This window comes from Gobius niger (genome assembly GCF_951799975.1).
Source record: "Gobius niger genome assembly, chromosome: 8".
NCBI classification, from domain to species: Eukaryota; Metazoa; Chordata; class Actinopteri; order Gobiiformes; family Gobiidae; genus Gobius; species Gobius niger.
This window is the reverse complement of record NC_136859.1, coordinates 6,233,010-6,241,147: the sequence shown is the minus strand read 5'-3', so window position 1 is coordinate 6,241,147 and position 8,138 is coordinate 6,233,010.

Genomic DNA, 8,138 nt, shown 5'->3' with positions numbered 1-8,138 from the left:
GAAGAAGATGGCCTCACACACAGAGGTTAAAGCACAAAGTAAAACTGTTTTATTGAGTTTAAACTAATACATGTCCTTAGTCTCACCTTTTTCTTCAGCCCCTGTGGAGAAACAAGGAGTCACTGTTCAGTTCTTCAGCATCAATTAATGTAAAACAAAGTCAAACATTAGAATAAACTCATTACCAAATGGACACACTTGTCGTTTGTCTTTGGTGTCGTTTTTCCAGCTGACGTGGTTGCTATGGTTACAGATGATTGACACGTCGGACAGGTAAAGGTGCAGGGAGGGGCCGCGGTCAGAGGGGGCGGGGCTTGCCTCCTCACAGGTGTGTCTATCACAGGTGAAGGAGCGGCTGATGGAGGGGGAGAGTTCAGCCCTGCAGCTCACAGTGAAGCTACAGGACTCTGGACTGTTGGACACAGAGTCCACGCTCAGCAGCACTGGAGACATTGGGGCTGAAGATGTAACATAATTAATATTTATGTAAATCTATTATGTGTTTTGACTCACCTTGAACTGTGACGTCATGTGTGGAGAGAATTACATCTTCACTTCGAGACACCACAGCCGTGTAGATCCCACTGTCACTGAGCTGGACACTTTTAATAACCAATGAAAAATTTTGTGGAAAAAACTCCACTCTGCCGCTGTAATCATTGAAAATTAATGTTGTGCTGTCACGTACTCGTGCTATATTATTGCTGTTATTAAATCTCCAAAAAAATGTATCTCTTCCTATTTGAACCTCCTCTGTCACAGTCAGCAGTAGATCTGTGTTGGTCTGGATAAATGTTGGCTGTGAACCTGAAAAAATAAAATAAATTAATAAATAAATTATTCCAATACAGGATTCAATCGTTGTTTTTTTTTAAGCTTTTTTCGGGGATGTTTTTCTTTTCACCAAAGAATGTGGTAATTGTTGTGGTAAAGGTCCTTCGTTTACTATTGTCCAGCAATATTGCAAATGAGAGCAGGCAAAACTTCTACCGTGTTAACCTGGAGATTCACAAATAAATATTGTGGATTTTAACATTTAAGTTAAGTCACTACATGAACACTGGAAAATGTCGTCTGAGAAAGGTAGATTGCAAAATCTGTGTTTACCAAACCACTTGATCTCTTTAAATAATATGCACTAAATCATTATAACATTAGTCTTACCTCCAGCTCTGGTCCACAGCAGAAGTCCCAGGATGAAACACACGGACTCAGCCATTTTACTGTATCTGCAAAACTAACCTAAACCTGGAGATAAACTCTTGCATATATTCGTGTGAACAGTGGGAGGACGTCTGACACAAGCTTCTAAAGGAAGAAGAGGAACTAACCACTCTGTTAAACACCTCTGACCACATTTTCCTGCTTCAGCAAAACTGTTTTCTTCTAATAATTTCTTATCAGACTTTATATTTTAACTTACTGAGTTCATATAATTACTTTATAGACAAAACATGTTCCAATTAAACACTGAAGAAGAACAGAAACGTAAAAGAGAAACATACGAGCAGTGTTAATGTTTCAGTGAGTTTATCATCAACTTTATGAACAAAGCAAATGTGCTTATATAATGTAATTTATGAGTTTAAAAGCTTGAATAAATTACAATAGATGCCAAACCAAAAAAAAAAATACAGGTAACAGGGTTGTACAAACTAATTATTACAAGAGAAGTAGAAACATATTCTTAATACAGGATTTAAAGCAGGATCTTCCATCGGCACAAACATCTGAAAACAGTGTGAGCAACAAGAAAGTGAATAAATCTTCCAGATGAGAATATTTAACCTGAAAGAGGAAGTAGAGCAGAGAGAGGAGGTGGACATTTGTTACTGCCCCCCTGTGATGAACCCGTGTCACTGCAGTAGTTCAGTTGTTCTTCTTCCTGGTCCAGTCCAGCACATGGACAGTGATGACGGAGGACACCATGAGCAGCAGCCCCACAGAGAACACCACAGTCTTCACCAAACACCAGCTCCTCTCAGACTCTACAACAGAGCAGGAAAACATGGAGGAACTGAGGAGCTTCAACACACAGAGGCAGTGGTTCATCTGGTCACGAGTCTCAGGCCCAGAGTTCCAAACAGTGGGACTGACAGGCGGATTAACCAATCAGAGAATTGTGTCACTAGGATTAAAACAAACATGACGGCTTAAACAAGTACGAAGAAAAGTGTAAAACTGGAGGAATAGTAATTACTAAGTATGAAAAACAGCATGGACTTCTATCCATTAAAGCAGAAGTTGGTGGAAGAAGCTTTAGATCAACTCTCAAATCTAATAGTGTGAACGGTGGGAGGAAGTGTTTTGAGGAAGAAGATGGCCTCACACTTTGCTTAACACAGATGACCACATTCTTCTTTTCGATGGTGTAATTGTTGCGAAGCACTTGAATGTTACATTACATTCAAAGTTGTCAATAAATGGAAGAATATCTGATTTTGTTTGGCACCGGTATATGTGAGTATCAATACAAGAAGAGGCATCAGAAAAGAGAATGAAGAGAAACGTACACAAAGATTGCGAAAGATTGTTGACCATAATGATTACCATAAACCTGCCATTTCTGTTTGATCCTGAGGTATAAATAAACAACTCATATAACAACTAAAATTATCTGGATAATGCACTAAATTATGTGCACCTTTACAAGTCAACAAACCACCAGAGTCTGATGATTTTGAAAGTAAAAATAAAGCCTTTAACACAGTGGACTAGCACAATATGAAAGAGGAAGTTCTATAGATAGTAATACAGTACAGTACAGTAATACTTCACTTCTGTTTCCTGTCCAGCAGTGATGAGGGTGAACAACATTGACACCAGCCTTAGAAAGAAACACTGTATCTGCCGTCTTCAGACCACACTCATCACAGACTCCTTCGAATTTGCAAATTAGAAGAATAAACAAAGAAACAAGGAGATGAAGTTCTTTCATGTCGTATTTGTTGAATCTTGGGTTAAATCTTTTGAAAACAGTGCCATTTATATACAGTTTCAAAGGATCCCCTGCCCACTCTCTGACATTTAGATTAGTGATGGGTAGATGGGTAGATATTGATAACTTTTTAAGTGGTATTGATACTAAAAAGTAGCTGTTTGGTATCGATAGATTGATACTTTGGAATTGATCCGCCCATCGCTGACTTTTACTTCAGTGAACAGCTTGATAACCTCTTCCACCACAGGCTCTCCTCAAAGTCATCTTGAATGGAGTGTGTTCACATGAACTGATAACAATATAACAACAGCAATTAAAAAAAATAATTAATAATTAAGTGAAATGATGCCGTAAACTATTGCAAACAAGAGTGGTGACAAAGGGCAGCCCTGTGGTGTGCCTGTCAATAGCTGCAAATTGATTATGTCTGATGGGAGAAGGCTCAATAATTAATCAGATGTAATGAATCCATTTCCAACATAAAATTGATTGAGCAGAATGTGCATAGTAACGTGTGCTATATGAATGTTCTGAATATTAGTCAATAAATCAACTTGGTGTGCTTTATCAGCAGACATGACCGTCAAAATATAGTGCAAAAACTCCTCAAGTGCTGCAGTTCCATCGACTGAGCCACGTGGCATAATGACTGTATGGCATTTCTCTTACTTCCCTCCTGTGGTCCACACTCTACACCGCAGTAGTTCAGTTGTTTTTCTTCCTGGTGGAGTCCAGTACATGGACAGTAATGATGGAGGACACCATGAGCAGCAGCCCCACAGAGAACACCACAGTCTTCACCAAACACCAGCTCACCTCAGACTCAGGCCCCGCAGCTGAAAAGACTTTACATGATATAAAAGCACACAGTTTAATGACAGCCAATGCAAAGGGATCCCACACTTTTCATGCTGCACCCCTCAAAATCACCAATGCTAGAAGTTTAGGAGCTCCTCTTAAAAAACTTTAGTAGTGCTGATAATATCAAGCTGCGAAACTTTACTATGGATTTATATTGTTTACTTTCCAATTTGACCTTTATTCACAAATATATGCTGTTACCGACCCCCACTTTGGGAACTGGCCTAAACAGTGGGTTCAAAAAGCTTTCAGATATCTTTATATTGTTTCAAAATCCTAAGTTATAGCGTTTGTTTTGTGTTAAATGTTTAATTTTCTGGATCAACTCAATCATTTATGAATAAATTGAAAGGGTTTGATTATTTCCTGAACCCACTATCGGTGAGTCTTTTGAGGATGTACCTGGCTCAATGGCGCACACTTGCTGTATGTCTTTGGCGTCTTCGGTCCAGCTGACTATGTTGCTATAGTTACAGCTGATTGACATGTTAGACAGGTAAAGGCTCAGGGAGAAATGTCCAAAGTGGGCGGGTCCAGAGGGGGCGGGGCTTGCCTCCTCACAGGTGTGTGTGTCACAGGTGAAGGAGCGGCTGATGGAGGCGAGCTCAGTCGTGCAGCTCACGGTGAAGTTACAGGACTCTGAGGTGTTGGACACAGAGTCCACTCTCAGCAGCACTGGAGACACTGGGGCTGAAATAAATAATTCATATTTCTCATAACGTCATCTGTGTTAGTACATATTGGTCATTTGTTTCTTTGAACCCACCTTGAACCGTCACGTCATATTCAGCCACAATTTCATCCGTCTTTCGAGACACGACAGCCGTGTAGATCCTACTCTCACTCAGTTGGACATTTTTCAATAACAGAGAAAGATTTTGAGGGAAAAAGTCCACTCTGTCTTTGTAATCATTATTTAATATGATTCTGCCAGCAATTATCCGTACAATGATGTCGTCGTTTTTAATTTTCCACAGAAATATATCACCACTTTTAACATCCTTGCTCTCTCTGAGATTCAGCAGTAGATCTTGGTTAGTCTCGACAAACACTGTCTCTGGCTGGCTTGAACCTAAAAAATGTAAACATTTATTTAAAAACTGAATGCAGTTCTACAGCTATAATAAGTCCTACCTTCAGCACTGGCCCACAACAGCAGTCCCACAACCAGACATGGAAATGCTGCCATTTCTGTAAAAACAAACTCGAATGTTCCTTTATGTGACTGAAGCTGGAAGTCCACTCACCAATGTCTGACTGTGGTATGATATCTGCTTCAGATGCTTTCTCTTGACAGTGAAAGTAAGTCTGAGGAACCAACTTTAGCTCAGAGGAAAAAGGTTTAACCGCTCTGCTAAACATATCAACCTAAGGTGTTTCAACTTCACATAAGAGACATGTGAGAACTTCAATAAGGTCACAAACTCTTGGTGCTTGTTATGCCTTGGTTTAATAAAACACATTTCAATCACATTCATGGGATGATAAGGATGAACAAAAATGAGCAAACTTCATTGAGAGTAACAAGTAGTACACACTGTATCAATGTTTTAATTTAAAGGTGCATTATGCAACTTTTAATGCGAATGACGTTGATATTTGTGCATACGGTATTTGACCTTATAGTAACCCAGCGGCTATAAGAGTGGTCACCTTTACTTCTGTGATCTCAATAATGCTCCTGGACCGATTGTTTCAAAGCCTTTCTCGTGTCCCTCAGCAGTGAAAACCTTCCAAACGATTGATCCTGGATTGGAGTGTTATGGAGACCACTGTGATGGAAAGTAAAGGCGCCACCCTGACCACACTTACAGCCGCTTGGTCACTACAAGGTCAAATACGAACAAATAAAATGCACCTTTAACAAGGAACAAACAAAATCAGCACAAATGGTTATTCCATTCAAGGACAGAGCCATTTTTCTGGATTTTTTTGTTGTCGTTTTCAAGCAACACCAGCTCAATAGGAATACAGGTGAAACTCGGAACATTTCTGAAAAAACATCTCGGAAAATTTGAATATTTTGAAAATGAACTCCAAGCCATAATAATCAAAATTAACAAACATATGTCATATATGTCACTTTGCATGTCATGAGTATATATCATATATTAGTTTCACATTTTAAGTTGAATTACAGGAACAACTTAACTTTTCACGATGTTCTAATTTTCCGAGTTTCCCCTGTACTGTATTAGGCTGTAGGTTGGTGAGAAACAATCTCTCCATCCACAGTGACATCTAGTGACAATGTGCCATTATAACCATATTGACAGTGTTTCAGGGCACAACCCAGGGTATTGATACAACTGTGGTGGAAATAAACATCCAGTTTGATATTGTTGGCATTAAAGTATGGACTGAATGTGTGTTATTGTTTTAACTGTGCTACGAGAAACATAAATCAATAATGCAATAGTCAGAAATGTGATTGTTCCTCTCACTACTGCCCCTCCTTGCTAATCTATTTTAATAAAAACACATGTTAGCATTCATAATTATACAAACATGAGACTTGTAGCATAGAGTAAATGAGGAAGACTCCACTAACTATAAGAGCTGGGACTCGTACCCACACTACTGATGCCAGGCGAGGAGACACTAAGACTCCACACAAATATGAGGACTAGGGATGAGCGGATCGATACCAAAGTATTGATATATCGATACCAAATGGCTGCTTTTTAAGTATCGATATTGGGCAAAATGCATCAATACTAATTTGCATATGTAAAAAGATGGCGGGGCAGCAATTATCAACACAAAAGGATGATTTATTTCTTTGTTCTGAGCCAAAAAAGTCCACAACAGCAACGGATTGAACTGAGCCAGGCATGTCATTATGGTTTATGTTCTGCTTGTCATTTATGTATTAATTTAAAATTGTGTTTATGTATTTAATTTCACATTAGAATTGTTTAGTTAACCAGTTAAATTAATATAATTTTATTTGACCAGTTAATTATATAAAATAACCAGTTTTAGAAATGTATCAATATACATTATTAAATGTATATTGATTGAAATACATTCACCCATATGAAATGACCAGTATCTGTATTGGTGTCAACAAAAATGACCCAAAAAATGTGGTGTCGCCCATCCCTAATGAGGACATGTGTGAAAAGCCCTGTGGTTCGACCGTGGTTGGACACAGACGCCCCCTGGTGGTGTTTTGAAACATCGTTTAGCTTAAATATGGTGACGTGCGTTTTGAATGGTGTTTCGAAACCGAATCACCAGGTTCAAGAGGCCACCCCTACATACAGAATCATGATACATTATAACTACAAAGCATTTCTCTTACTACGCACACACTGCAGTAGCTGAGGAGCGTTTCTTCATGGTGTGGTCCAGCGCATATGCAGTGATGCCCATGAGCAGCAGTCCCACAGTGAACACCACAATCTTCACCACATACCAGCTCATCACAGACTCTGCAGAGGGAAATAATGAACAGAGACATAATGAACATGTGAATCACAGACTCTACTGCGGATTCACAAATTATCCCGACTTCTATTTTGTTTTTTTGTATGTCTGAATACAATCATGTACGTTCCTTAGAAGAAAAAAAGAAGAAAAACGATAATGATCAGTGGTTTCCAAAGCGGGGGTTGCGGGACACTGAAGCTGGGGTAACAATATGGTTTGAGCATATTTTACTGAAATTAAGACAGATATCAAAATAAAGTCTCCAAACGAACATCATTAAACCAGATTTTAAATGTTTTGGACCTGAGCAAGGAAGAGGGAGCCGAGTCGGGGCAAAGCTCTCGATTTACCGATCGATCTACGATCCCGCCCTCACCTATGGTCATGAGATTTGGGTAATGACCGAAAGGACAAGATCGTGAATAAAAGCAGTCGAAATTAGTTTCCTTCGCAGGGTGGCTGGGCGCACCCTTCAAGATCGGATGAGGAGCTCAGTTACCCGAGAGGAGCTCGGAGTAGAGTCGCCGCTCCTTCACGTCGAAAGGAGCAGCTGAGGTGGCTCAGGCATCTGTTTCAGATGCGTCCTGGTCGCCTCCTGCGGGAAGTGTTCCAGGCATGTCCTAGTGGGAGGAGGCCTTGTGGACGACCCAGGACACGCTGGTGGGACTATGTCTCCGAGCTGGCCTGGTGTCGCCTCGGGGTCCCCCCAGAACAGCTGGAGGAGGTGTGTGTGGATCGGGAAGTTTGGGCATCTCTGCTGAGACTGCTGCCCTCGCGACCCAGCCCCGGATAAAGAAGAAGAAAATGGATGGACGGACCTGAGCATTTAGACTTAAATTATTCTAAATATGAAGAAAAAGAAAAAAGTGTCTAAATATCCGTACGTAGTAAGCATTCCTTG